The sequence below is a fragment of the Micropterus salmoides genome, unplaced genomic scaffold (assembly GCF_014851395.1).
Source record: "Micropterus salmoides isolate LMB-PRFRI ecotype aquatic unplaced genomic scaffold, ASM1485139v1 Ms_hic_scaffold_21, whole genome shotgun sequence".
NCBI classification, from domain to species: Eukaryota; Metazoa; Chordata; class Actinopteri; order Centrarchiformes; family Centrarchidae; genus Micropterus; species Micropterus salmoides.
In genome coordinates, this window is record NW_024041262.1 from 4,122,722 (window position 1) to 4,128,957 (window position 6,236).

Below are 6,236 nucleotides of genomic sequence, written 5' to 3' on the forward strand. Positions count from 1 at the left end.
AAACAATTATAATGCTGGTAATGGTACAAATACAATGAAAATGAATAATGGTACTAATAATACCATAGCTCCTAACAGGCCATAGCAGTCAGAGACACAGCAGACAGCCTGCTGAAGACTTGAACAAGACTGTGGGGGCTGGCTGGTCCAGAGACTGCCTGTGTCCTTTTAAACTTTTGTGCTTCATGAATTAATGTTTCACATAACTAATGTGCATAAATTGTTTAAAAAAAACTGAGAAACAGATGTGTATTTTGAAAATAGAGGAAATTTGCAATCCTTGTTAAAACTCAGTTACCTATTTGTTTTTGGATTTGTTCCTTAGCTGTTCCTTAGGAATTTGTGTACCTTAATTAAGTGTCACCCAAAAATTTGAGACCTGGGCAACCATGGGCAGAGTTTCTGTTTCCAAGCTAGCAGTGATGGCTAGTTGCCCCATATAGACAATTTTGCAAATTGATCTCGAGATTTAAAATATTTTTGTTTCATAGAAGAAGCCTTGACATGACAGACATTAACCAGTAATGTAAGGTTCAGTGAGAAATTCACACTACACTACAGCTCCACAGTGTTTAAAAGAATGAATAATAAAGGCCGTACGGACAATACAGTCGCAGCATTGCCAGCAGCATGAAAATAGTCTCTTGATTTCTTATTTTATTACCTGTTTCTCTGTTCTTTTTTTCTTAAAATCCAATTAACAAACGGAAGAAGCCCTGTGGCACCACAGGCATCAATTATTCATTGTGGGTTTTTTGCAGCGGATTCCTGGGAGTTCCTGTGAATATTAAAGACCCGGGAGCAGCCGACAGGCCAGATGTGTTTCATCGCTCTCATCTGACAGACCTCTCCGGGATTAACCAGTTCCTCCTCCTCTCCACTCCCCCCTCGCTTTTACTCTGACTCGCCCCCTCTGCTAGGAAGCTGTAAATTCAGATAGTTTACCCAGCCATTGTTGTTTAGTGATATAAACAGCTAACAACAAATTGTTATACTATACTAAAAGTATTAGGTACTAAAGGTGCTTATAGCATTTTAAAATGTGCCTTGGTCTGCACTGAATTCCAAATAGACACAGAGTGCCACTAGTGTATTATTTAAGACAATGCAAAGCAGTACATGACTTGTGCATCTGCTACATGCTGGCGTTGCTCATGTCTGCTTCATGTGCTGGCTTGTTTGCTGACCAGCAGTCTCAGGATTAGCCTATCAATTATGTAGCTGAGTGCGTGTCAGGAGCAGTAATTCCTCGAGGTGTGGTTTGTTTAAATGTAAACGCTCTGTACTTGTATAGCGCCTTTCTAGTCTTTTCGACCACTCAAAGCACTTTTACACTAAATCTGCATTCACCATTCACACTGAACCTAAGTGTTCAACCACAAACTAAGATTCACACACTGGCAGCCACCACAGGCAATTCAGTAACTTGCCCAAGGATACTTCGACATGCCTGGAGGAGCCGGGGATTGAACTGCCGACCTTGCAATTAATGGGCAACCCATTCTACCTCCTGAGCCAACCAGGTCAGCAGGGTCATAAACAGACTGAAGACATAGTTTGTTTGGTACTGCCTACTGTTCATGCAATCATTATTGGTTTTGAAATAATTAAGCTTTTGTACTCTGGTAGTTTTGGGCATGTCTCACCACTCTGCTGCTCTGTGTTTCTCTTTATAAGAAAAATACTGCTTTCTTTCACTAACTCATTCCTGAAGGGTCTACTCATCTGCAGTGTTGTGAGCACTGTCAATCAATCAATCAATCAATCGATCTTTATTTATATAGCACTTTTCATACAAATACATATAACACAAAGTGCTTCACACTACAGAGCCATTTAAAAACAATAGTTTAAAAACCACAACCACAACCACAGAAAAAAAACAGCAGATCAAGCCCAAACATCAATCCCTGCCAAACCCAAAACACTAAAACCCCAGGACCCCAGAACAAAAAGCACTAGAAAAGCAGCCCATCAATAGTAAAAGTATAATAAATAAATAACATTTAAACTAAATCAAATAAATACAGCTCAGTTAAAAGCTTGGTTAAATAGACATGTCTTTAGTTTGCCTTTAAACATTTCCAGATTTCCTGCTACTCTCAGCTCAACAGGAAGGGTGTTCCACAAACACGGGTGATAACATTGAAAGGACGCTTCACCATAAGTCTTAGTTGGGGCTTTAGGAATAATTAAAAAGCCACTACAAGAGGACCTGAGGGTTCTAGTAGGTTCATATGGTAACAGCAAATCGGACAAGTATTCTGAACCAATACCATTAAGTGACTTATAAAGTAGTAAAAGGATCTTAAAATCAATTCTAAAATTAACTGGAAGCCAATGCAGGGACTTTAGGATAGGGGTAATGTGGTAACTTCGCGTGTGTAGCTTCAAACGAAACAAAGGCTTTGTTGCGCCGGGCCAAACTCTGTTGGGGCGTGGTTCCCAGAGTGCAGCCCTTCATTTCCCGGAGGGGCGGGCTGTTTCCGGTTTGCCGAGGGACTGTTTTTCTAAACTATTAGTATGTCTATAAAAAGGAAAAGAAAATCTATTTGTGTGTATTATAATCAAATATCTTCCGACAAACAAACCTCAATTGTCAAACGGTTGTACCGCTCTTAGTTTTAAGCACTTGATAAGGGAAACAATTGTCAAATTATTGGTCATGATAAATACCGAGTGACATTTATACATTAACGGCATTTCCGACGATGGTATGTAATACTTATTTCGTCCACTTGGGGGAGCTCGGGTTACATGAGGATAGCTCTGATTAATCCTAAAACAATCTTTGCTTAGCAACTGGGAAATTTGGTTACTTAACCTTAAATTCAAGCTGGCAATTAATAGAGTATAGGATGACATTTCTTTATCATCATTTCTAAAGGTGGTTTCAGAAAGCATTGTGAACAAGCATTGATTACACATAAAATGAAGGAATGTCATTAACCTTGCTGAAAATTAAAACACTGCAAAATTAACTTAATTAGATTCTTTTCAGCAATAATATCAACAACAGATAGCAACAACATGGTAACATAACTAATCAAATAGAGGCAAACATAATCAAGTAACTAAAAGATTATTTAAGTAAACGAGGTAATGCTTCGAGTCTTTGGAGACAGCAGTCTTTGTTTACATAAAGAAGTTCAGGGCTGACCCTGGTGTCCTGGATTTTCTCACACCTGGGCGTGACAAGGAGTGTGAGGTGATTAAACAACGAGGAAGGTCAATTGCCACAGTTACATGTGGGGGGGGGCAGTTTAGGGTTTCCTGCCCTTTCTTTAAGAAGAGTTCTGATAGGCTGTTCAGGAAAACGCTAATCGCTGGTCCATGTTCCTTTTGTCAGTTTAACAGTCAAGCACCGCGTTATCTGGCTGCGGCATCAAAAAGGTGGCAGTTTTACGATCAGACTGCTCAGAGACAGCACTTAGAGAGAGAAACCTTCAACCCCCTTCCTTTCTTTCTCCCAGGGAGAGAAGAGGAATTTGGAGTAGTCCAAATTTATTTAATATAAAATGCACAAATCCATACTGTTGGTATACAACACCGGAATTATGATGGAAAGTTTAAAAAAAGGGATCAATACAGATGCAGCACAAGCAGATGGTTTGTTTTTTTATTCCACACATTCTTCTTCCTTGTCAAAACCTGCCGCCTACATTACCAACAATGCAACTTGACCACTGACAGTTTGTTTTGACTGGAGACAAACTGTCAGCCTCTAGCAGCGGCTAATGTAGCCGGAGCCTGTTGCCTGCAGCAGAGATGAGGAGCGAGCTATAGAGGTCTGGTAAGCTCACTTCTTTCTTACTCTGCTACAACAGATTTCTTTCCTTTTCAAACTTGTAGTCTTTAGTCCCAACCAATGCTGACATCACTTGAGGCAACTTATCAGACTTCACACAGATCCCTCTGTAGCCACAAAAGGATTTACGCAGTTCTTTTTAAACATAAGCAGTTGTACTCCCCCAAACCTATAAACAGACTTTGATGCTTAAAATTGATGCAGTTCCCCTTTAAAGCCCATTAGGAGCTGGAGGGATTATGCTCTTTGACCTGCAGGAAGATGTGAAGTATCTGTGGAGGAAGTGATGAGTTTCATCGACAGTAGTTAAACAGTGACAGAAGGAAAAATGGTAATTAGTGACAAGAAAGGAGAGAGAAGAAACCTAGCGATGTGTTTGGTATGCCTGTTGTTGTACTTGTGGTACAAGTGCTGTGGAAATATACATAATCGGAATTAATGCGGTCTGGGGTCCTTTGCGCTTTGGGGGGTCGCAGGATGTCCTGGCTTCTGGGGGTGGGGGTCTCGGCGCGGGTTGATCCGATTGCAGTTTGGTGGGCTGCGGTGGGATTGTGGGGCGATTGTCGATGCATCTTGATGCATTATGCTTTTTCCCTGGGCAGGGTCTCTGGATGGCTGCTGGGCGTTTAGTTTGTGCATTGGAGAGGCATTTCCTCGTTGGCTTGGAGGGATCTGTTTGCGTCCCTGTTTTGCTTTGTTGGCCTCGGATCAATGCTTCCCCATTTCTCTGTCGGCCAGTTGATGGACCCCTCTGGATACTGAGGTATATAGTTAGTTCTTGGGATGTGCAGTGTGGGTGCGGGGCAGGGCTGTGCTCCGGTTTGTTCTGGGTTTGTGCCTGAAGTTCTCGGCCCTTGACGGGTGGGTGGGTTGTTGGTGGCATGCAGCTGAGCTAGTTGATTTTGCCTCGTTGCTGGTTTGGCTGGTGTTGCATGGCGGCCGGGGGGCGCGCTGGGCATGGGGGATGTCAGCTGGCGCCGGCGGCCTTAGTTTTTTCCGGCGGTTGGGGGGACGGCGGACTTTTATTGGCGGGTGCACGGTGACCTGTGTGGCGTGTTTGCTGCCGGGCTGGGACTTGCTGCTGGTGTTTCTCTCCGCTGGCTTTCGCTGTCGTGTTGTTCCGTTTGCTCTCTCTTGTTTGCCCGACCTCGCATGCGGGATTCGCGGGGGATGCTGGGCATGGGTGTCGCCATGCTCGCGCAGTGTGCGCGTTGGGCTCGTCACTTGTGCATTGGTGTTGATGATTGCGTGGCATTTGGGCATTGTGGTTGTTTGCTGTGCGGCGGTGGGGTGCTGGGTGGGGGGGAGCACTGGTCTATGTTGTGTGCGCGGCGCAGTCGGTCCGGGTGCTGCTCTTCCGCGGGTTACGCTTTTTGCGTTCCGTCGGCATTACGTTGTCAACTGGCATTTGGGTCGGGGTCTTCTGCGTTTGCATCGCGGTGCATCTGGGAGTCTTTGTTTTTTTTTATTTGATTTATTCTTTTTCTTTCTTCCACCCCTATTGGCTACTGGGGTTCTTGCCTGCCTGTTACAGTCGTGGCATCCCACTCTCACTAACAACTACATTCTTTAACAGGCTTATGTGCACACACATGTACACACACACACATACAGACACATTCACCCACACGCACACAGACACAAACAAATTTAGGTTGTCCCTGGTAGAATTATTCCTGATGCCTTTCTTTCAGTTACTTATTTAAATTAATTATTATTCCAGCTCTCGTGGCTGTGCTGTGTTGCTTATTTAGTGTGTGTGACTGTTTCTTGTTTTAATTTTTCTCTTAGTTGTGTTACTATTTCAGCTGTTTATTGCTGCTGTTCGGCTGGTTGTCTTTTACTATTATTATTATTTTAATTGTTTGTTTTTGTTTGTGTTTGTTTGTTGTTGTTGTTGTGTTTCACCTCCCCAAGCCCCCCTCTCTGTTCTATTGCAGGTTTTGTTGCTTTCTGCAATTGGTGTTTCCCACAGTTTTTCCCTGTTGTCCCCACCTTCCATCCCCCTTTCCCCCTTCTCCTGCAGGTCTTGTCCTTTCTCTGTGCTGTCTGTTTGTGCCCCCCCATCCCCGTGTCTGCCCCCCTGTCCGGCCCGGTGACAAATCAATACATAATTAAATAAATAATAAAACAGACAAAGGAGTATTTTAATACTCTCTTGTTAAAGTAAAATCTGTCTGGCACAATATGGTATCCAGGTCATCATACTCTATACCAGGCTGCTGGGCAGGACAGGTTTAAAAAAAAAAAAGAAATATACATAATCGAAAACGTATCAAGACAACAGGTAAACATGGAGGAAATGAGATTTCATTGGAATCAAATTAAAAGGGAGCAGATCACATAACAGGGAAGCCTCTTACTAAATTATGATAATTAAGGTATACTTACAAAACAAGGACAATCAAGAATAAAGGCTCTATAATAA